Here is a 26,544-nt window from a genome sequence, read left to right as displayed (position 1 = left end):
CCTGGATATCCTCTAAAAAGTGTCTTTAGTTCTCGCAATACATCAATGCCATCAATATGTCTTGTAACGTCACCACAGTGAGACCTGTCCCTGGCAGAATCTTCAGTACTAGCAGTTGTCGCCATCCCGGCTGCAGCGAGACTGAAACACTTGGCCACGTATTGGGCTTCTGTAAGAAGGGAGAGCTACTGCGTAACAACAGACACTATCGTGCCCGTATAAAGCAATTGCCAATCTGCTAAGAAACATAGAATGAGAAGTACATGAGGAGATTCATTGTGCGTCTGAAGATGATTCTCATAGAAGGATGGATATAATTGCCATCGATAGAAGAACACAGAAAGCGATGGTCTTAGATCCTACGATTTGCTTTGGACAAGACACGAATCAGGCACTGATGACGACAAGCGAGCTAAATATTTACCTTGTCTACCATACCTCAGTGAAAAATGTGACATTTCGCCTTACAGCTGGGATGTTACAGGCTTACTATTTGGAGCGAGGGGTTTTTTACCAAAATTTACATGTAATATGCTTAAATCTTTTCAAATTTCCTTTTATGAGGTTCAGAAGATTGTGATGGAAATTCTGAAGGCCTCTCTTCAAATTCTACACAATCATTTATATGTCAACATATACATTTTTGTTTCAATGTACAAATCGAATCATTATTTTACTCGTTTCATTTCCCTTTATCTTTTATGTTTGTTAATTCCGGATACCAGTGGTCAACCTCACTTGAAGATGGATGATTTTAAATAAATCTTAATAGTATTCTTTAATGTATACTACAGTATAACAAATTCGCACAATGAATTTCATTTTAATTTCAAGTTATTATTTGTACTATAATACTTATAGTATAAACAATGATAAAATAAAATCGTTTCCCTATTCACTTTATGGCGTAATATTCTTCTTTTTCTTCTTCTTTGGCACTACGGCCCTTGTAGTCTAGCCTTGGCCTCCCTTAGGATCTTGGTCCATTCCTGTCCAACCAGAGCCTTCTGCCTCCATCTTCTCACGCCTAGAGTCCTTAAATCTTCCTCCACTCCATCCAACCATCTTAGTTTCTGTCTGCCAATATTGCGCCTGCCTTCTGGTTTTGTGTTTAGAATCTTTTTTTGGTATTCTCTGATCATTCATCCTGATTACATGTCCTAACCATTCCAACCTACGGGCTTTGATTTCAGCAACAATATCTGGAGATTTATATTGAGTTTTCAGTTCTGTATTATATCTAATTCTCCAGTGCCCATTCTCATATTTAGGACCATAGATTTTCCTTAGAATCTTCCTTTCCCATGTCATCAGTTGTTGTTCCATTTTCTTCGACAGAGTCCAAGTTTCACTGCCATAAAGCACAATTGGTCTTACGACTGTTTTATATAATGTAAGTTTTGCTTTTTTACTTATGCATCTTGCTCTCAAAGTTTTGTTAAGGGCTCTAAGGCATCTATTTCCCCCAGCAATTTTTTGCCTCATATCCGCATCTGCAGTGTTTTCTTGGGTAATTAGAACTCCTAGATATTTAAAAGAATCTACTTCCTCATATTTCTGTCCATTTATTATAATATCTTTATTACAAACGCCACTTGGTCTTATGTTTCTCATATATTTAGTTTTCTCTTTATTAATTTTTAACCCCATGTGCTCTGCTTCTGTTTGAATTTGGTTTACTATTTCATTTAGCACTCCAAGAGATCTACTCATGACCACAATATCATCCGCATAGGCCATGCACTGTCTGGTCCTATTAAATATGGTAGTATTAAAATTTATATCAATGTTCCTAATGACTTTTATGGCGTAATATTAGGCCCAATAATTACATGTATTTGCTACGATACTCAGTAGCGTTAGTGTACATAGTATCCGTGTGTGTTATACAGCCGTAAAGTAAAACCACGCATTCCGGGTAACCACTTGTATTTTGCAGGACGGTACATTCAAATGATTGTGGAGAGAAGAGGAACTTGTATTCTAGGAGCAAGACAAAGCTTTCCACACGAAATATTAGAACCACAGCAAACATGATGAGGGATACATGTTTGTGTATTTGGGTCCGAGCGCTTTGAAGTCGTACGAAATGCTAAATTAATGGTCCGCGCTCACCAGACAACTCTGTCCTCTGCTACAGCGGTGTCTGCATTTAAGTATCGCTCAACCGACCCCATTTGTTTTCAGAAGCTTGTCATTATCGTGTTAGACAAATGAGGGGAGACAGAGTGACACTTCCGATTGGAACAAGTGCTTGTGTATCGCAAACAGTGACGGTACACCTAAGTTAAATTAAGGTCCGATGGTAACAACTCTGCCGCGTTCTCTGGTTATGTACGAAAATTCTATTCCATCAACGCTCTATTTTCCTTCAATGTTTTCAGGTCAAAGGAATAAAACCCTATGATGTGTTCCAAGATGTGCGCTAACAGGTCGTCAGACAAAGTGGGAAATTCCCTATTGGTATATTACGGGAAATTGGAGGAAAAATAAACAGTAAAAAATAGAGTTTCAGGAACTTGCGTCCCTACCTTTTGTCCATACATCTTTACGTTCAATCAATTTAATCCACAGTTTGTCCATTACGCTACGTCCAAGTCTTGTTTGCCCATTTATAATCTTGTATAGTACCGGTAATCATTTTTGTCGTCTGAATTACGTTCAATACTTTTCGTCCATACACAATTATTGTAAGAAAATTAACAATTACAGTATAAGTAAACTTATTACCTTGGAAGCGAAATAATGCAATGTCTAGGTGAAATATGTAGAAGCAAAAATCAGCATAATTGATTAATTTCTTTTTTTGCTTGAAATAGGTGTATCTCAAAAATTAGCTTCGTGATATTAATAACATTACTTACGGTTCACTCTGTACAGGAAATTTATTTTTTTTATTTAAGTAGGTTATTTTACGACGCTTTATCAACAGCTTAGGTTATTTAGCGTCTGAATGAGATGAAGGTGATAATGCCGGTGAAATGAATCCGGGGTCCAGCACCGAAATTTACTCAGCATTTGCTCATATTGGGTTGAGGGAAAACCCCGGAAAAACCTCAACCAGATAACTTGCCCCGACAGGGAATCGAACCCGGGGCACCTGGTTTCGCGGCCAGACGCGCTGACCGTTACTCCACAGGCGTGGACTACAGGCAATTTAAAGAGCAACAATGACCTATACCTATTATGTACAGTAGTGGCAAATAAAAACCAGACCGACCCTTGTAGCTGATTTCAGAGCCTTGTTCACTCCAGAGCACGATAGGCTGGTAACTAAGACTTTCATGGTTCGAATCCTGCTCGGGAAGGAATTTTTTTTTTGTTCCTTATTCAAATTCATTGCCAATACTTTTCGATTGCTGATAAAATTCATGTTCTGGGAATAATAAGTTAATTAAGTGGTAAAATATCGCTGCAATCGAAAAGTATTGGGAATAAATATGAATAAGGAACAAATAAAAGTTTCCTTCCCAGGCAGGGTTCGAACCACGAAAGTCTTAGTTACCAGTCTATCGTGCTCTGGAGTGAACAAGGCTCTGAAATCAGCTACAAGGGTCGGTCCGGTTGTTTTTTTTGCCACTACTGTACATTGTGTCCCGTGGAATCACTACCACAAAGAAATGTAAATATCTCGTCATTCAGTGAATTTAGAAATATTTTCTCCTCTTGTCATAAGTACAAACTGTCCAAGTTTGGTAACAATTGAATTATGAGTCTATTGCGCATGCGCAGGGTATGACGACACAGAGTTAAAATGGCGGAATTCACAGTACAGCAGATAGTGGAATGTTGTTACTGGTTAGCCGAATTGAAGTTCCCAATTGCAGTGCAAAGACGATTTAGACAGGAATATGATGAAATGCTCCAGAGCGTCATACTATTGTGAAATGATATAATCAGCTATTGGAAACAGGCTCTGTGTTAAGGAAGAAGGGAAGCGGTAAAAAGCAGTGTCCGCAGCTAAAGTTGAAGTTGTTAGGTAAGCATTTGAGCGCAGTCCAAGGAAATCAATTCGACGGGCCAGTTCAGAGCTGGGTATTCCGGAGTCGACTATTCACATCATTGTCCATAAAAGATTGCGACTTAGAGCATACAAAATCCAACTTGTGCAAAAGCTGCAGCGGAATGATAAATGTAATGCTGCGGAACACATGGAGGGAGACAGAATACCGTCTTGATATTGTTCGGGCCACCAGAGGCGCACATGTGGAGATCTATTGAAACTTGGTGAATTTTTCTAACATAAAATCTAAGTCCGTTTATTCTGTCACTATTAGTTTACGAGATATTCAGGTTTCTTTGTGGTAGTGATTCTACGGGACACACTGTATTTTATTGTTTTTTTTTTATTGTTCGACAACTTACTCGTATATCTTTGGTCGTGTTACGAACAAATAAAGTAGATCTTGATTTTGGTGTCACATGGACTTCGAAAAGATTCACATTCTCATGTAACATTGTTTAAAGTTTAAAAGCTTAAAACGTAAAATTTTCCTTATCTCTTCTCATGTAAAGCATATTGCTTTTTGAAGAATTTCTTCAAGCAATTCATGTATTTCAATACATTCACTCAGTTCTTCAACCAATTTTGTGAGCTCCTCCATTACTTCTTATACCACTGCACTGAACACTGACGTAGACACTGACCAAACACATCCTACTTCCTCAACGTCTCATATTTGTGTTTACAAGTAAGTTTGGATTTAATTAAAAGGTGTACAGTACGTTATTTATTTGTAGTCATAGAAACATAACACAAAGCATTCGACGATGTGTAGTTAAAGGAATTGAACGGAAGTCACTCACGTGTCAAGTCCTTTTTTTTTTTTTTAATTTATTTGACAATTTTTGTACATTAGTACTATCAATTGTGCTTAAATAATTAACGTTACAATAATATGAGACTTGTGGAGAGGGTGACGTCCATTAACGTTCCTCAAAGCATCAACAAATCAGTGTGCCTTTTCCTCTTGAGGCGACGATCAGGCCGTGCAGGGGGCAGGTTCCGAGGAATCTGGTTGATTAAGTTGTTAGAATGTGTTGACAATGTTGCAAATAAGCGTGTGTAGGAAGAATGAATTACAGTCTCTATTTTGGCTAGGTCTAGATCTGAATGAAGTGTTTCATTTCTTACGTACCATGGTGCTCCAGTGATTATCCTTAGTGCCCGATTTTGGAATGTTTGAATACGCTTGATTTGGCTTATAGAAGCCGATCCCCATAATGAACATCCATAGAGCCAAATAGGTGTGTCAAGTCCTAGTCTTAATATTTTAATTATTACTTTTAATATATTTATTTAGACTTTAATGTAAAGTATAAAAAATCATGTACACAACCAAAGGCTAAAGTAAATTTACATCATTCCTAGTTCTTATGCTACTCGTTTTCGATTCGTGACGATAAGTGAACTACTCGTCATATATATTTTTATTTTAACCATTAATTATACAGGGTGCTTCCGGGCTGGTGTTACTAACCTTCAGGAATGATAGGGAAAGGCACATATATCAATCTGAGATGAGGAACCGTGGTCCGGAAATGACTGAGTCGAAAGATATAAGCGAAAATAGTTGTGTGGAAAAGAAAAAAAATTATTCCTCTGTACACCTTATTTATGTGTATTTATCTGTACATCTTACACATACTGTATTCATCTGACGTTGTTTACGTTGTCTACTTACAGTATTCCATTCAGTGCGCTGACTGAGGGATGGGGACAGGAAACTACACTAAATCAATTCAGATGGCGTAATGTGTAATGGACATAGCCGGTCCTGATATGCACGTCTGTAGACAGCAATGTATGTGTACAAGTTGCAGTGTCCAGTCGATCAGTCCTAGTGAAATGGAGGAGTACACGAGAGCGGAATAAGCAGACCTGATTTTCGAATACGGATGAGCCAATGGGAACAGTAGACAAGCTCACAGATTGTATCGGGTATAAGTACCCACGTAGGAGACATCCGGCCCAAACCATCTTTCCATGACTGTTCCAAAGGTTAAGGGAAGGAGGGCACGTGATGCCAAATTACAATTCTATTTCCACACAACTATTTTTGCTTATAACTTTTGACTTAGTCATTTCCGGACCAGGGTTCTTTATCTCAAATTGATACATGTGCCCTTCCCCATCACCCCTGAAAGTTAGTAACACCAGTCCGGAAACACTCTGCATAAGTGACCATTTCTACAACTGAAGAGTGTAAACAACAAAGGTTGTAAAACCCATGTTTATCGTTTTTAAGTACTTGTCAAAATGGATTCTAAGTGTGAAGCCCGACAACCTACAAAAGTCAAGTTTGGAAATTCTAAGTGGAAGTAAGTGGTAGTTAATGTATGCAATCAGAGTTGTCACCAGTAGTATATGATTTGGATAGAGAAAAATATTTCTCTTAGGCCCGATTGTATAAACCATTTAATCTTAGATCAGAGGTTAAATTGATCCTTGTTTCAGCTGAACTTGGAATTTTGTGTTGTATAAAGTCTAATCTGAGATGAATTTGTCTCAAACTAAAGTCAACTTTGACTGAAGAAATTTCTCCGATTAAGTTAGACGATCCAAGTTCAGTTATTTCTTTCCTTTTGAAATATACGAGTGACAGATTGTGCAAATAAAATATCCATTATTATTAATATTAATAGATATGATAGGTACATTTCTTATATTTCTTTCAATTTCTTGCCTTAATACACAATCTTATATTTTATAAGGTTCTATCGTGTTCAGCAGTACCAAATAACATAACCTATAATTATATTATGTTTATAACAACCATTAATTATTAATGGATATGATAGGTACATTCATAAATTTTCAATTAACTGTATTACTAAACGAAAATTGTCGTTTTATAAAGCTTTATTATGTTTAGCAGTATCAAACACCATAACATGGAGAACAGTCAACCTTCTTCTTATTGTCCGCCATTATTTACATTGCACAAAAAGCCAGTGTCTCCAACAGAGTGTACGAAAAGTCGCCAAAAAGTAGTTGTAAAGTCGCTAGATTTCTCATTATCAACAAATAAAGATTAAATTTTGTCACTATGGGGTGCTAAAAAGGTCACTAAATCCATATTTAAACAATATAAAAGTTAAAAGAAATTGTTGTTGGAAAAGAGTTAAAAAGTCGCTAGATTAGCAACACTGAACAAACCTGTCCGCGCATCACGTATTTCACCTGTTTATGCGATGTTGCCAAATCCTTTTCACGTGAACTTAGATTGCATTTGAACCAAGGTAATTTGATCGCAGAAAAGTTTTATACAATAGAAGCGTCTGAACTCGGTTCACTTTTCGATCTTCGATCAAAGTTGATCTTTAGTCAGGGAGTTTTATACAATTGGGCCTTAACAAGTTTTGTTGTGTGCACTTACGGCTATTGCTATTTACAACTCTTCAATTTTATTACTGAATATTCAATCATTTTGTCTCTAATGTGTAGGGCAATTAATCATAAATATGTATAGAATGATTCAGCATACATATTTCGTAGTAGTCTCACAAGCCGCCACTGTTGTCAAGTTACACTGTTGGGGGACAAGCACCATGCTTATAAATATCTCCCCTGTTCAATATAATGGAATGTTGCGAAATTGTTCAGGCGAATGCATCCTAGACTTCATGCTTCAACTGTTTCACATAGCGACGCCATTCCATATATCATAAACATATGAGCCTGTCCGGTCGCCATAGAGACGTCGAATAACTTTGGATTAGAGTGCGAAATCACGTCAAGTTGGCAAAACTGTAAACAGATACGAAGCTGTTTTCGCTTTCAGATATTTAAACAGATGCGTATTTCGTGCTAAAATCTGATATTAAAATTCACAGTTGAATGCCTTATTGTACGCAGGAGCGAGTCAAATGTTACATAAACATTAGTTTATAGTTTGTTGCGTTTAAACAAACATGACTTGCTTACAGAAGGTGTACTTAATAAATGGGCCCAAAAGTAATTTGATTCGGGCAAATAAAGTTTGTTTACAAAAGTTTTACTTAATAATCCAAAAAAGAATACTAAAATTCAAACCAATATTAATCATTTACAAAATATGTGCTTAAGAGCAGGCCCAAGTATTGGAAACAGACAAGTGTTTCAAAACCACAATTATTTTTTAAACAATAGAGACGTCGAATAACATTGGATTAGAGTGGATTAGTTTTAGTGAGTTTTCAATTAAATTATGTTTTATTTAACGACACTCGCAACTGCCGAAGTTATACTGCGTCGCCGGTGTCCCGGAATTTTGTCCCTCAGAAGCTCTTTTACATGACAGCAAATCTACTGACATGAGGCCATTGACCTAGACCGAGTGAGTGAGTGAGTGAGTGAGTGAGTGAGTGAGTGAGTGAGTGAGTGAGTGAGTGAGTGAGTGAGTGAGTGAGTGAGTGAGTGAGTGAGTGACAGAGCCACTTCAGTGAGTTTTAGTCACTGAGCAATGATTGCAGTTAAAGTGTAGTGATTGTGATTAGCTAATGCAGAGGGAATGTTGAACATATCAGTAGTAAAGAGTGTACATAGTAGCATAACATATCTTTTTGCAAATTTTTGATTGTATATTTTCTTCTTTTTTCTCTTGTTTGCTAACCTTGGCTTGTTTTAATAATATTCCATAAATTAATAACTGTTACTTTTTGTCTACATAATAGAAGATACTTAATATCATTTCCATAGGACTATATTTACTTCTTACTTACTAATTTTTCTAATTGCGTTCGAATTTCTCGAGTGAAAACAGGACCAAAGACGATAGATCTTTTTCGATTGAGAGGCAGAAAAAGAATTTTATGTTATTTTCTTCGAAAATGTAGTAGTAAATCTGGATTCCGTGCCATAGGTTATTTACGCTGCATCGAAATAACACTATTCCCCAATTGAGAGGGCTCTACTTAAAGTTTACTGGCCATTTGTTTCTCGAAGTACTTTTGTTTCCTTACAATAATTTTAATCATTTATATGATTCAGTACATTTACAGCAATATAATGGAATTACTCCAGTTCGCCCGGAAAGAATACAGATATAACCTCCCATATAATTTTACTCAAGTTCATGTGACAGATCAACTTCGTTTTGAAGATGCACAGTTAGTTAGAAAATTGCGAAATACATGCGAAACTTTGAAAAGTTTACTTGTACCAGTTTTAAGGGTCGAATTCATAGTCGTCACTTATAAGATGAGGAAACAAGTAATGAGCGTTTTCTTAGCACTTATTTTAGATCGCATTGCAGAGACGCTACTTTTTTATATGCACTGAGCATTCCCTCGACATCGAGAGAAATATGGCAAAATGGTTAGATGTGGGCCCTTTAGCACATTCAATTGTTTTCCAGCGCCTCCAAATTGTTAAATCGGCATTATTGTCGTACACAAATACAGAAGTAAATACTACAGAGCTAAAAATTTTATAAAATGTCGAGAAAGCATTTTGCAGAAGAAGAAAGAAGTGATCTAAGAGCAACTAGTTACGAACTATAAATAAATATAAATCTGCGCAAACCAACTGCAAAATAATAACAACACTAGAATAGCTTTAGGGGTTGCCAAAAATAGGATATTATTACATTATTATCAGTTATTGCTGTATATTACATAAACCTACCTGAATTGTTGCTGTAGCATAAAATCTCAGAGCAACCAGTATTTTCAGCAGTGATGAAATCGGTAAGCCTCTCATGGTTGTATTGTGATTTTCAATGAGAGGCACCAGAATATCCACAAAAGTATTCTTGTTGAAACGGTATATCCTCTTAAATTGTTGGTCATATATCTCCGATATATCTTTTGTTTTGGCGAAACATATTTTCATTTTCATTATAGAACTCAATAAATTCAATAAAATCATAATCATCATCCATTGTATACAGAATCAGCTGATTACAATGCATATGAGGAAACACTTGAGTAAGCTGACAAGCTACCTTATTTGAATAAGTGTTCACTTTAGTGAGATTTATAAATTGCAAATTATTATGAGCAACTGCTTGAGGGTTTCCTTACGGTAAGAGTTGACTATGACTTTGGCCCTACATTAATATTTCGTATTTATTTTTCCGTTTATGTATTTATTTATTTATTTATTTATTTATTTATTTATTTATTTATTTATTTATTTACTCGTTAATTAATTCATACTTCCATTCATTTAAATACACTAATTTCACAAAATTATACACGGACATCATTTTATTTTTACTTCAATTTTATTGTACCTGAGTTTTTTAATGTACTTCACTCCCACCCCTTCTACTAAGGAAGTTCCAACTCCACACAGAACCAAGACCGCAGATAGTAAGCAGTACTGAGTTACTGAGTATAGTACGTTCCAGAAATATGTTCGCGTTTTCCAGTGACGAAAGAGCTTTCAATATTGAATCATATTTTCGCACAGGTACTGTCCGTTTGCCTACGTCGCATTCCGATTTCCCCCACCTGCTTCTGCTCGCCCCTCTGTAAAAGCGGGGCTGTCTTAGCTCTTTTCTGAAAACATTAATTTCTCTTAGGAATTGGACGTTTACGTAATATTATACAGCTGTTTAATTTAACTTAAATAAAAGGGCCTCGTTAAGTAATTAACTGTCACGTGATTTTCTCCCTTTCTACAATCCTGCGGCATAACCACTTGGACGGACAGTAGATAGCATGTCTGAGTAACTTTATCTGTGCGGGTCGGGCAGAAGTGAAGATTGAATTCACAGTACGTAGAGTAGGTACAGAATTATTTCAACATGAGTTACTAGTACGAAGGACGAAACTGGCAATTGGAATTAGATGCAATAGTCTATAGTGCGATAATATGCACAAAAGAACTGAAGCCTGTATCGAAATGAACGGCCACCATTTTCAAAATTGTGTTTAAATATTCATATTATAATTATTTTTTAATTTAACTCCTTTCTCTATATTGTACGCTAATGTGCTGTAGACAATATACACTGCATAATGAATACGTTCGCATGGATAACTCACTTCGTGAGTAAAAACACTTATTCTTAATACAGTACTGTACTTTGATTAAATAAAAACCTAATGAAAATTATCAAACTCAAAATCGCGATATTTCCTAGTTTACGTAAATGGATGAACTACTTTTCTTCCATCCTATACCTAGTAGAGTGATTTGTGTTTTACGCCAGTATCGAACTCCAGTCTTGGAGGGGGGAGCAAGCGGTGTTTCCGGTTCTCTAAAGGTATAGACAGGTTAATATTAAAAATGTTAGTAAAAATAAAATGATGCCCCTGTATATTTACTGTAGATATTTATTATAGATTGTCTACGCTAAGAAGTCACGCCCATGGTCGTTCTCATTCTCCCTTTGTACACGGTAGTTCAATCATTCCCCACATGCATTCACTGAACACTTCTTTCATATCCTAGCATGGCAGAGTTGTGCACTGCTGGAATTTGCGAGCCTCGCATTTAGAGCAACGCTGCGGTGCGCTGTGAACTGGACTCTGTTGCTGTGCTTCAGTATAGTGAGGTATATACATAGATCACCAACAATAGAAGCCGTGAAATTCTAAACAGCGATAGTGCATTTTTTTGACACTGTATGATTTATTGGCACTACAGAACTCCTCTTTATGTGGGCTGCCTTCTGACTATCATAAAGACAGAAACGAGAAATCCAAATTTAGTCTTTGCTTCCTTGATGACGAACAAGGCATGAATACAATAAACTTATGTAACGTCAGCAATGTTAACAAATTAAAAATTACAAGATCTGACTTTGCAATCTGAACACTGCAGTGACTTTATTTTTAAAATCAGGATAAGTAGAGCATTAGAGAATTCAAAGTCCTGAAATATTGAATCAACAGCTTAGTAACAAGCAACCAATTTTTGTGTAGAATATTAACATAAAACTTCCAGTTTAAAAAGCAGTGGCATATTGGAGTAACTTCACAAATTTAGATGGAATATAATAGACGTTTCTTGTCAAAATGAGGTAAGGTTAAGAACCTACAAGCAATATCATGAACTCAGATTAATTCTCATTAAAATGGTGCTTAATTTCGGAGAACAATTTGTAATATGCAATTTTTGTTTTGCCCTTAACTTGTTATTAGCTCCATTCTACGAGCGTGGTTTATAGATGTCACTAGTGTCGCGGAGTTTAGACCATATAATTCATCACATATTATCGTTATGTATGTATTTATGTATGTATGTATGTACGTATGCATGTATGTATTTTTTTTATTTTATTGAGAATACATCTGCATGCCCCGTTACAGTAGTAACATTACATGCAACCATTACAAAATGATTTACAATTGGGATCATATAATAAATACATACGTTTGTGACGCTATTTATAGAATGCAATTGTTTTTGGAATACTTATTATTTTATTGTTCTGTTTTTTGGAGAGTTATTATGTGCTGATTTTTTTTATTTAGTGATGGTGTGATGGTTTGTTCTAGATGTTCATGGATTGAATATATTTCCGAAATACTGTAGGCGCCTGGATGTTAATTGCTGATTAGTGACTGGCCAGGTTCCTCCATTTTGTGATATCTCTTTTATGAGGATGGTTCTTTGATTTGTCATATTGGGACATTCGTAGATTAGGTGGTTCACCGTTTGTTGTCCTCTGTGGCATGTGCAGGCTGGATCATCTTTGAGATGGAAACGGTGTAAATATGAATTGGTTTTCCCGTGACCTGTCACAATGGCAGTGAATTCCGGCGTTACCGGGAGTTTTGTTTTTAATCTGTCCATGACGGAAGGGAAAAATTCTTTGCTCAGCGCTCCTTTTGTGGTATTATTCCAACATTCTTGCCATATCTGAAGTCCTAATTGTGATATTTCTGATTTGATTGTCGATTTTGGGATTTTCTTATATAATACTTCACCTCCCATGGATGTTGCTTTTGCCAGTCTGTCAGCGAATTCGTTTCCATACAAGCCATCATGGGCCTTAACCCAGCAAAATGGATTGTCCAGTTTCTCTATTGTAGCGCAGAAAGAGTATTATGAATGTGAGTTATTAGTGTGTTGTGCTTTGTGTTTCTCTTCAGCAAGGATATTGTGATGTTGCTGTCAGTATACACAGCTGCCACTCGCTCTTCATCCGGTATCTTCTCCATTCTCTGTAGTTCCTGTAGTGCTTTCCTGATCGCAACTTGCTCGGCCTGATTGTTAGAACATCTTGCATGTAATCTGTACTTCAACTGGCAGATGAGTTCCTCTTTTTGGAATATTGCTGCAGCTGCTCCTACTTTGTCTTCTGTCTTGCTCCCATCTGTGTAGATTTCTATTACGTAGCTTGTGTTGTCCTGAGTTCCTATTATAGACTTATCTTGTGCAGGATGGTTCCAATTTACTGGTTCTAGGGGTGTGTCATAATTTTTCGCTCCGTGAGTTGCTTTATATAGTTGAATATTACCATCTATTGTGATGTTGATGGGTTGGATGCCGGCTATAATGCAGGACGCATCAAATGAAATGGTTCTATATGCTTTGATGATTTTAATATTACATAACCTTTAGATGCGTTGGAGTTTGCTAACGTTTCTGGACTGTCGTAGGGCTTCCTCCCACACCGGTGCTCCACACGTCAGGATTGGTTCTATTGCTCCTTTGCATATTGTATATAGAGCTTTATGTCCTAGCCCCAGCTAAGCTTTGCTGATTTTGAGAGCATATGTATTAATGCGATTGCTTTGTCGTGTATATAATCTATGTGCTTGTTGAATTTGAACGATCTGTCTAGATACACTCCAAGATACTTTAATTCATTAACTTGGTCTATTGGTTTGTTGTTAATGTAGATGTTTATGACCTCCGTTATGTCTTTTCTTCCTGGTAATTACTAGCACTTTAGACTAGAGTTGGGCAACACGATTCTTTTTCAGAAGTCGATTCCAACGATTCAATCACACATTACGAATCGATTCTAACGATTCGTTCACGATTCTTCTCAGTCTGCGATTCCAACTACTCTTTTGAATCGTCAACGAGTTCACGATTCTTCCCAGTCTGCGATTCCAACTATTCTTTTGAATCGTCGCAAGACACTTTCCTTTGCAAACCACGCGTAGAACAAAAACGTTCTACATCTCTCTCATAGATGGCATAAGAGGCGAGACATTGGATTGTCTCTTTCTCATTGGCTGGAACCATTCAGTATGAACTCCATTAGTCTACAAAATTACCCAAGATAATGTCTCTAAATTATAATTTATCAACTGAACCTTATTACGAAGTACATTTTTTGCATTACATCTCTATTTAACTATGCAAATTTCAGGTTTGTGTTCATTATTTTCCATACTTATCAATTGCAGTATATATTTTGATTTCACTCTCGCTCGGGAGCATTCGACACGGTTCGGAAATGTCCGTTGACAGGTTACATCAAACAACGAATAGAATCGTGGGTTACGATACCATGACGATTCCTTAATATTCTTTTGAATGACGATTCGTTACCATTCGTTTGAACGACGATTCGTTACGATTCTTTTGAACGACGATTCGTTGATACCACGAATCGATTCTTACGATTCTTTATTATTAGTCGTTCGAATGAACGATTCGTTCACGAATCGACCCAACTCTACTTTAGACTTTATTGCATTGAATTTGATTTTATTATCTCGAGCCTACCGTTCGATTTTCATTACATCTTGATTTGAGTAGTTTTCCGTTTTCACTATGCTTCCACCTTTCGTCATAACAAGTAAATCGTCTGCAAAGGCGATTATTTCAGAGTGTTGTGTGTAGTCCAATTGCAGTAGTGGATCGTACAGAATATTCCACAGGCCAGGCCCGCAGCATGAACCTTGTGGCCATCCTTTCTCCACCGCTTTTTCCGTGCTGTATCCGTTGGTGCATAGGCTTGCCTTCCTGTTCCAGAAGTAGTCCATAGTTAATGTGTACAAGTTTTTAGGACAATTCTTCTGTCTTAAGTTACTCATAATACTAGGCCACCAAGCCGCGTCAAATGCACCCTGTACATCCTGGCTGATTAAGGCAACATAGCTGTTGGTTTGCAGGCTTTGTAGTACGAAGTGTTTTACTGCCATTATGGCGTCTGTTGTACTTTTCTGGGATGTAAATCCAAATTGTCGTGTGCTAGACAATTTGTTTGAATTTATGTGATGTATTCGATCTATCATTAGCTTCTCCAGCACTTTGCCGCCAACATTGATTAAGCTGATGGGTCGATATTTTGACACACTGTCACATGTCTCTCTTCCAGGTTTAACTATTGGGATTATTGTAGATCGTTTCCAGATTTTTGGGAAGTGTCCAGTTTCAAGACATCTGTTATAGATTGTAGTGAAGAATGTAGGAAATTGTTTGAAGGATCTCAGTATAATATCACTGGACAGACCGTCCTCTCCGGGCGATTTTGTGGGATCAAAATTTTGTAGGATGCGAAGGATCTCCTCCTGTGTGAATGCCACATCGTTCGGCATAGTCAACGTTTCTGCCATTTGTATGTATGTATGTGTGTACGTATGTATGCATAGGGATCCCAACATGTAGTTCCGCATTTTAATAACGGTCGCTCTAATAGATATGCTATTTCTCTCGATTTGGGGCTAGCCTTTTTCAAATTATAATACTAAAGTGAAGTGCCCTCCATGCTTTACCCGTACCATTATCAACCTGCTCTCCCTAAGAAAGTTTGGAGTTTAAATATACTCCCAGGTATTTACAACATTGTTCTTCAGGAATTACAACACACTGAATTCGTAGTTTAGACTACTTTCCTCTCGGGTTTTACAAAATGTTACAGATTTACTTTTAGAATCATATTTTATCTTCATCCTGTGCTCTAAGGCCCAGTTATAAATTCTGTTCAAATCCGTTTGAATAGCATCCACATCTGAACTATTTCTAATCTTTCTATTTACAGTGCAGTGCAAATAGCCTCACATTAAATGTAATATTTTCACGTGTCATTGACGTATATCATAAAGAGGAAAACCCAAAAACGCTACCCTGTGGCACCCCTGAACTTACATTTTCAACTTCCGATATTTCGTGACCTACTCTAACTCTGAGTTCTACCTTTTAAGAATCCTTGGCTCCATAGCACCACTCTTTCATCTATTCCTAGCCTACTTAACTTATCTATTAATATTTCATGTGGCTTCAGATCACCAGATCAAATGCATTCTGAAAGTCAATCACAACTGCATCGATTTTCCCGCCTCTATCTCTCTCTTCAGCTACATCCTGAACCAGCGATGTAATTTGACTATCACATGAGAAGCCTTCACTAAATAATGCTGACAGTTGTAAAACCATAATGGATGATTATTATCATGGTGAATTATTGGGATTCCACAGAGATCCCAGAAAAAATCTCTCTGTTGCCTGTACTATGCAATTTTTAATACAAATTACATATTCAGGGTGGATCAAACGGATTTGAACCCGGGTCCCCTAGTTTGTATGTCCAACTTACTAACATTTAGCCGCCGTGGCGGTGCAATATGTAATGCAAGTAGCAGCATTAAAGTTGTATGAAAACTGAAAGCATTCTTTCATTATGCTACACGTCCACGCTTGATCTCGGATTTCCTACTGATACTCTAAAGTAATACCTGTCATTACTAAAAGCTTGCAATATAAGAAAAAAATATTATTTTAATTTCATAACAAGGTCTAAGATAACTTAACTAACGCATAAAATGGCATTTTCTCCAAATATTATCAATATGGAAGTATGTATGTATCTTTACCCCGTAACAGATGACGAAATAATCAATATAGCCAAAACTTTAAAAAATAATGTATCACCTGCTTCTGATAACATAAGTGCTAAAATACTTAAGAAGGTTATAAATTATATTGCCAAACCTCTAACTCATATTTTTAATTTATGTTTTCTAAATGGCAAATTCCCAAACAAATTTAAAAATGCAATTGTGAAACCTATTTTTAAAACAGGAGACAAAAGAAATATGAACAATTACAGACCAATATCATTACTTTCATGTATTTCAAAATTACTAGAAAAATGTATTAAAGTTCGATTAATGAATTATCTTGATAAACAGTATACATTAAGTGATAATCAATTTGGTTTTCGAAAAAAATTCAGTACAGATAATGCAATATATCAAGTTACTAAAAAAATTGTTAGAGAATTTGATCAAGGTAACAAATATATTGGTATTTCCCTGGACATAAGAAAAGCATTTGATACAGTGAAACATGATATCTTAATTGAGAAATTATACTTAGGAATCAAAGGTAATGCTTTAAACTTAATAAAATCGTATCTTAACGACAGAATTCAAATAACGAAAATTGACAATTATTCAAGTGAACCTTTAATTATTAATATAGGTGTTTCCCAAGGCACAGTTCTAGACCCTATTCTATTTCTAATATATATTAATGACTTATTAAAAATTGACTTACAACAATTCAATGGTGTTCACTATTCTTATGCAGATGACACAGTTTTACTTTTTGGTAGAAAAACCTGGTATGACGCATATAATAATACAAATAATGGACTTAAATTAATAAAAAAATGGTTTGACATAAATTATCTTTCTATCAACGAAAATAAAACCATAATTATTCCATTCTCATTATCTGAAAAATGTAACAAACCTGCTACATCTATATTAAGTATTAAATTACATAATTCTGATTCTTGTCTTATACAGTGTAAATGTCCGATTATTAAAGAGTCCTCTGAAGTTAAGTATTTAGGCATAATTTTCGATAATCATTTAAAATGGAAGCAACACAATAATTACCTTTGTAATAAATTACGTAAAATAATATATTATTTTGTTTTATTGAGGAATTACTTGTCAATAAGTTTATTACGTAAAATATATTTAACTTTATTTCAATCGGTAATTATGTATGGAATTATAGGATGGGGTAGCTCATTTAAATCCAATTTTAATCCACTTTATTTATTACAGAAGAAAATAATTAAAACATGTCTTCATAAACCTATTGATTTTCCATCTCAAAATTTGTTTCTAGACTTTAATGTACTTAACGTAAGACAAATTTATTATATTGTATTAATAAAATTCGTACATAAAAATCGAAATAATTTTGAATTGTATTCTCATAGTTATGAAAGAAAAGGTATGAATTCTTTAAGATTGTTTGAACCAAAATGCAACACTGTTACAGTATTTAATCATATTTTAGGCCCAAGAATATATAACAAATTTATATTTAAGTATCATAATCTTGTCAATTCGAATAGTTCTAGTATTAAATTTAAAAAGTTATGTATGGATTTTATAAAAATTGAAAAATTTTAAATTTAAATTTATATACTATAATTGCAAATTGTATTGTATAATTATTAATTATAATTGTATTGTATAATTATTAATTTCAATTCAGGAATCCGCCCCTGAGCACGAGTTCTACTCTTTCAGGGGCGAGCTAAAGTTTCTCTGTATAGTTTATATTTTATGTTACGATTATTAGCAAAATAATAAATAATAAATAAATAAATAAATAAATAAATATCAGCATTAATGAGTAGGCTGTTGGTTTTAAACAAAGAAACTACGAGGGTTATACTGAAAGTCATGAGCAACCCATTGGTATAAATCTTAATTTTTAATTTTTAGACAAACCACGTACAGTTGTCAAAAAAAGAGTGGCCGCACTTGTGAACAGCGAATATTTTCTAAGTTCACTTGGGGTCACGGCGATGTTACACGATGCATGTGCTTTTAGAAGCAGTTCCGGAATTATGGAATCATTCCATGTCTGCGCCTCGTAGACCAGCGGTAGAGAGCTCGCTTGATGATTTGAAGGTTATGAGTTCGGGCCTTGTTCAAGTTTTCATTTAATTTTTTCGTTCTTTAGCGATATATATACTGCATTATTCAAATTATCATTTATGTTCTGTTATCGTTCTTTATCGATATGAATAATATTCAAGTTATTTATATTTTATCGTTCCTTTAGCGATATAAGTTATATAATATTCAAGTTATAATTTGTTATATTCTGCTATGGTTTTTAGCGACGTGAATAATATTCAAATTATCATTTGTATTCTATTATCGTTCGTTACCGATATAAATAATATTCAAATTATCATTTGTATTCTGTTATCGTTCGTTAGCGATATAAGTAATATAAATTTAATGTTAGGTTTAGAACAATACAGCTGCCTAATACGAGTGTTAGTTTTTTTTCTTATACTGTTATATTACTACATTATACTATTCTGTAACATAATAAATTGGAAAGGTGTCACGAGGATTTGAGCCTGATACGTTGACATTTCAATTCCGAATTTCGCGACATCCGACGTTCCTACGTTCTTCCGACTGAGCTATGTCATTTACCTGGTATTAACGTAATTCAGCGCATTGTCAGAAACACTACAACTGAACTTTCATTTCAATTATATTCTGAATATTTAATAATGATATAAAAAGGTTCCGTTTACGACAATAATATTTGTAGTTGTAATGCCAACTGCAACAGCAGCAGTGTTAACAGCAGCAATGATTAAGGACGTATTGCGTGGATACAGTTCAATACAGGTTTTTCGAAAACAAATTACGACACTGAGGTCGAGATTAAAAAATAATTATATTCTTCTTAACTCTGCGGACTTTACGTTTGAAAATGATATAGTTATTAATAAGACTCTAACAAGTATTTATACTATTATTTCCTAATTATTGAAGAATATATATTTTTAGCATAATGAATGTCTTGCTTAGAATAATTTTTCCCTCGAAATTATTCGAATCAACTTTACAGGGAGTTATACCTGAAAGCTTGATTTGAATGTTTTGCTGTTATTTTAAGACCTAGGTAAAGGCTAATTCTCTGAGGAAACCACGACGCCATTTCTGCCTGCGACTTTGACTGACATGGCTCCACAAAGAGGTGCAGGAACGAATGAAATTATAATACGGGCTGTGGTTCATCTTGGTTTTTCGGCATCCGAGGCAGGTAGGCGTCTCAACGTTTCAAAAAGGACAGCCCGGAGATGGGTGCAAAATTATCAACGCTCGGCAATTTTTGGCCGAAAAGCTGGGAGTGGTAGAAGGAAAATTTCAACACCACAACAGGACGCCAGATTATTGGCAGAGGTTGAAAGGAATCCCTTTCATACCGCTGCTACTTTGAAGGCAGTTGTTAATTTCCCTGGCCACCACCAGACCGTGAGAAATCGTTTAAGGGCCGCCAATTTGAGCTCTCGACGTGCCATTCCTAGGGAAGTTCATAAGGAAGAGCATATAGAGGAACGTTTAGTCTTTGCAGTGGGAAATGGTGATCGGGATTGGAAAAGAGTAATCTTTTCTGATGAAGTCACCTTTTATACTACAAAGGAAGGACCCACTTTTGTATATCGTCCTCCTGGTACCCGATTCGACCACAGATACGCTGCCATGCGTGCCCGCAGTGGTAGATTATCTGTGTCGTGTTGGAATTCTTCAATTTCAGCAGGATAATCATAGAATCCACACATCTCAATTGATTCGGGACTGGTTTGCGAGGAGACAGGATATTGAATTGATAGACTGCCCTCATCGCTCTCCGGACTTGAACTCTTTAGAGAATATGTGGGAGCAAGTAAAGAAGCATATGCGGAAAAATTGGCCCAGTCCCCCTCCAAGACGCCCTGATGATTTGTGGAAGCTCGTCCGTGGTCCCTGGAATGCCGTGACTGAGAACAGTCTGTATTTGAAAACACTAGTCGATTCCATGTCCACTCGACTGCAAGATGTGATCGAGATGGGAGGAAGATTGACTAAATATTGAATCGTGTCTTTTTGCTTTTTTTTAACTTTTAATTGTTTTAATTTTTAAGGCAGACACCTGTAAGTTTGTTTCGTTTATGCCACGAAAGATATTTTTGTTGAGAATATAATCTTCCTTTCCATTTGCAGCCATAATGTCATAATAAATAATGACACATTCATGGCATAATACATTCATGAATCTGATGTTAATTACTAAAACAGTCATAAAAGAAACAGAAACAATTATATTTTCTCTCTCTCCTAAAAAAAAAAACATAAAAAGCATTAGGTTGTGTTCGAACGCACGACCTTACGAACACTTGCCCGAAACGTTACCATTACGCTACAGATTAACACGCAAAAACTTTCATTCTGACTGTAGATATCAGGCCACGTGGTCCAACAACATATAACATCACCTGTCTCCGAATTGTAGCGGAGATACCCGAAGGGAACTTTGTGTCTAGAGAGCGGCCACTTTTTCTTTTGACAACTGTACATCATCTTAATCTACAGACTTTTCTGTCACTTTCAACATAGTCTCCATTTCTTTGCACACATTTTTCTCGCCGTTCTGTAAGTTTGAAAATCCCTTGCTGTAAAAGTTCGTTTCATCTTCCCGAAGACACTGACGCACTGCTTTCAGGATGTCCTCCAGCGTCTCGTAGCGTTGGCCTCGCAGCTGCTCCTTTACAGAACCGAAAAGATGATAGTCGGAGGGTGCCAAGTCGGGACTGTAGGGGATTTGCGGAAGAGTTTCCCACCCAAATGTTCTTATTTTCTCCACGGTGACACGATCAGTGTGAGGCCATGCGTTATCGTATTGCAAGATGATCTTCTTTCCAGAGCGTTTCTCCGCGCAATGCTCGATGGAGCTTCAAAACTGTCTAAATATAGCGGACAACATTTATGGCCTATCCAGGTTCAAGAAATTCAACAAAAATGCATCCCAGAATTCATGAACTCTTTCCTTGTTGCGTTCCGTGGAGACACTTCGAGGACGACCGTTACAAGGCTGATCTTGGATGGTCGTGTTCCCATTTTCGAAATATTTCACCCATCTCCTAACACTGCTGGCGCCCATGCACACATCTCCGTAAGCATGCTGAAGTCTGAGGTGAATTTCAGCACAGATTTTTCTTCTTTAACCAGGAATTTATTGACAGCACGCTGTCTTAACGAAACATTGTTGTCGACCATTTTGAAAACATTGCCTATGGTCACATGATAGAAGTTAATGACATCACAATATGTCACCCAGTACATACTCTAAAGTCTGTAGATTATGATCATATAATCCTTTTTGTTACATTGTTGAAATTGAAATTATAGCAATGTGTTGCTCATGAATTTCAGTACGACCCTCTGTATCTCAATACTTTAGTCCTCTTAAGGTGAACAATCAGTTCAATTAGAAGTAGAGAAACTTTTTAATACATTCGTGCCACTTTAATTTATTGGATTTCCGACGGTTGTAAAAATTATGAAATTTTTAAGTATAGAAAGTGCGTCACAGTTATACACGCAAACTATTCAGTGTTGAATAAGCCTATGAACTCTGCCATTAATAGTGAAGCGGATGCAGACGGAATCGTTATGAGGTGATATCGATAATGAAAATGACAGCTGTGGCGACAAGCGAATATGAGAGCTCGGTGCTTCGTGTTACACTAAAGTGCCCGTCTTCCTTCTCTGTTTGGATTGTTTAAAATTAACGAATGAGTTTTCAGACATTCCAACAGACAACATTCATGTACAACACTTTCATCTTCTTTCTCAATCATAATTTTAAGGGGACTTATAGGTGAACGCATGGAAAAATGATTACAATTTTATTCGTTAATATTTAAAAGGATATACAAAAAAAAAAAGTCAGGCTATAATTTGATGTAATTTTTACAGCGTTATAAAATATATAATCTAGTAATATTTGAAACGGTGGAACATAACATAAGTTCCTAACTTTTATTTATACTTACTGTAAAATTTAATGTGGAAAGAAACCAATATATTTTTTTATATTTGCAGATATGAGTGTACACATTTAAAAAACGAATAATGTAAGGCGCTTGATTTTGTACTGACTATTACACTTTTACTGCGTCATACTACTTTTGACCAATAAAACGGTACAGGTGGCCCGGGTTCGAATCCCGGTCGGGGCAAGTTATCTGGTTGAAGTTTTTTCTGGGGTTTTCCCTCAACCCAATACGAGCAAATGCTGGGTAACTTTCGGTGTTGGACCCCGGATTCATTTCACTGGCATTATCACCTTCATATCATTCAGACGCTAAATAACCTAGATGTTAATACAGCTTCGTAAAATAACCCAATAATAAAAAATAAATAAATAAAACGGTACGAAAGGACGTGTTTCAACCAATCATGGCTGTTTATCGCTACAATTTTATCACTTCTCTAGCATTTGTTTGTTTTATCTCTTCCCCAGCATTTGTTTCTTTGCTTGTCAACTTTTCAAACTGCAAATTCTTTATGGTACTATAAAACATGCTTTGCGAACTTCAATTGTTTCCCGAGTAGATAGTCAACTGAAAATTGCGGCTCCGTTCAAACGTTTTGGTGAAGCTGACATTTGTGAAATAGAATTTCAATAAGTCAATTAGTATCTATTTTATTGTATTAGAGTACTTTATGTATTCTAATCTTTATATACTTTCTTCTATTTTTCTCATGTCCCTACCATTTGTTCCTTTGTTTGCCAACATTTCTAACTGAAAATTCTTTATGTTACCATCAAACATATTTTGCGATCGTCATTTGTATACGGCATAGCTAGTCAACTGAAAATGGCGGTTCCGTTCAAATGTTTTGGTGAAGCTAACATTAGTTAAATAGATTTTAGTAAGTCAATTAATATTTTATTGTACTAGAGTACTTTATTTTTTCTAATCTTTATCTACTTTCTTCTAATCGTGTAATATTTAATTAAATCCCAAGAGTTTTGATTTTCTCTAGATAAATCAAAACCTGTAGTGATATTACTGTAGATAATTATTATTAATAAGACCGATAGCTTGGCTGCGCAGTCCAAGGCGCGCACACCTTAGGCGGTGCGGTCCGAAGACTTGTGAGTTTTAATCTCGCGTCGGAAATAGGTAAATGTTCCTTTTAATATTCTGTCTTGTGAGTATTTCAGTGGAAGCCCCTACGCTCTGTTGACCTCTGTGCGGCCCAAAAGTATGTGCAATGTGTCAATAGCTCTGTGTATGCATGCGCGCGCGCGCGCGTGTGTGTGTGTGTGTGTCCATAGAACCATTCCCTTCCCTACAGGCATTATTATGTAAGACATCTAACAGGTAAGTTTAACGACGAATAAAAAAATTAATAATGTAATCTTTAAAGTAGACCATATATATAACTTCATCATTAGTTAGCCATATGACATTGCTTTTCACTTTATCAAAGTCGATCTAATTAAAATTAAAAAGTTATGTAAAAACTACAAATTTTTAAAGCAATATCGTGATCGTGCCGACAGTGACTCATATATTTAATGCATCTCTCATAACTAATATCTTTCCTAAAATTTGGAAAATGGCACTAGTAACACCTATACCCAAGACGAAAACTCCGACCTCTCCAAACGATTAGAGGCCTATAAATATTCTCCCCGCGCTCTCCAAAGCACTGGAACACATCGTACACCGACAACAGATAGACCACTTAAACAAATACAAACTTATCAACGAACACCAATCTGGTTTCAGAACAGGACACAGTACAACAACTGCCCTACTCAAAGTGACTGAAGACATGTGAGAAGCAATGGACAGACGCGAGGTGACCATATCAACTCTAATTGACTTGAGTAAAGCATTCGATTCAATTGATCTTGACCTACTACTTGCAAGACTAAGAACGTTATACTTATCTGACAACTGCATTAATTGGATGGAGTCTTACCTTCGTGATCGTCAACAATGTGTCTCAGTACAAAATCGGTTTTCCCCTTGGCGATATACGAAAGTAGGAGTACCTCAAGCTACCGTGCTTGGACCACTGCTTTTCTCCATTTATATTAATGACATGACTACAAACTTACTTTACTGCAAGTATCAAATTTACGCAGATGTCTTACAACTCTCTATACACTCCCGACCAGACAAAATTGATGCAACTATTGGCAAACTTAATCATGACTTGAATCAAGTTTCTTCATGGGAGAATAAGTTCGGACTTAGGTTAAATGCTAGTAAGTCACAAGCTATAATAATTGCACACAAGAGACTACTGAACACAATGAACAACAGACATATCCCAATTATTACAGTAAATAATGCCATTATTCCGTACCGTACCGTCGTCAGAAACCTCGGCATTTTCTTGGACGAAAATTTAAATCGGGAATGCCAAATAAAGGAAATATCAAAGAGAGTGTGCTATACCATGCATTCTCTTAACCCATTCAGAAAATTCCTCCCGCCAGAATTAAAACAGATTTTAGTGCAAACCCTCGTACTAACACTGTTTGACTATTGCGACATAATACTTACAGACTTGACAACTGAACTTTCGAACAAGCTACAGTGTGTGCACAATATATGTGTCAGATTCATCAGCAATGCTCACAAATTTGACCATATTACACCCTCGTTCAAATCTTTATCCTGGCTGCAACTTAATAACCGTAGAACACTTCATTCGCTGTCTCTTCTGTTTCAAGTTCTCCACACTTCTACTCCAAATTATCTTCGTTCCCTTTTTAACTACTCATCCTCCAATCACAGCCTAAACACCAGGTCACAGAAGAGCCAAGTCCTAGTAATTCCTGCCCATAGAACATCTCACTATTCATCCTCTTTTACTGTCTCAGTCCCCCGTGAATGGAATTCTCTACCTCAGAAGATATGGGGCTGCAAGTCAATAACCACTTTCAAGAAAAGGCTAAACGATTTCTTACGGGCGCAGTCAAATTGAAGTTAAAATTGTGATGGAGTTTAATAATTTAATTTAATTTAGATATGACTATTTTTATTATTATTATTATTATTATTATTATTATTATTATTATTATTATTATTTTATTATTATTACATAATTATTTTTGTTGTTATGAAGATAAAAAGAATTGTCATTGTATTATATTAATTATGTATTATATTGTATTGTATTGTATTGTAGCATTGTATTGCTTTGTACTGTATTGTATTAATTATGTTATATTCACAGCAATGTAGTAAGTTTCTATCATACTGGTTGAGTGGAAGAGAAGGCCGAATGACTTTAACTCTGCCAGTTAAAATAAACTATTATTATTATTATTATTATTATTATTATTATTATTATTATTATTATTATTATTATTATTATTATTATTATTATTATAGGTAGTATATTTTCAACGCAGTTGAGTTCTGAAAGTATTTTTAAAATGTCAGATTTCTAACAGTTTGTTTTCGAGATGTGTGTACTAAGTGCAAATTTAGAAATATTTATTCACATAGTATACTGTGCCCCGAAAGTCATCGTAGGTTTTCAAAACGGTTACATTTTTGGAATGAAGCAATAGAGAAACATGAAACAGGTATCAACTGAAAGACCAACTCAACAAATGTTCCCTGGGCGGTATACTAGTTCAGTCCCATCAGATGAACACCTGAAATATGCAATACTAATTCGGTCCGAACTATACAAGTAGACCTATAGACAAGTTATATATTTCAAAGAGACAAGTTTTATATATACTGCTACACTAGGCCTATATCTTATGAATTAGAAGTCGTATTGAGTCCGACATGTTTTCATGTTGATATGATATCAATACTGACGTGTTTTGATGTTGGTACAGTATAT

Source organism: Periplaneta americana, chromosome 6 (genome assembly GCF_040183065.1).
Source record: "Periplaneta americana isolate PAMFEO1 chromosome 6, P.americana_PAMFEO1_priV1, whole genome shotgun sequence".
In the NCBI taxonomy this organism is placed as follows: domain Eukaryota; kingdom Metazoa; phylum Arthropoda; class Insecta; order Blattodea; family Blattidae; genus Periplaneta; species Periplaneta americana.
Note: the sequence above shows the minus strand (reverse complement) of the source record.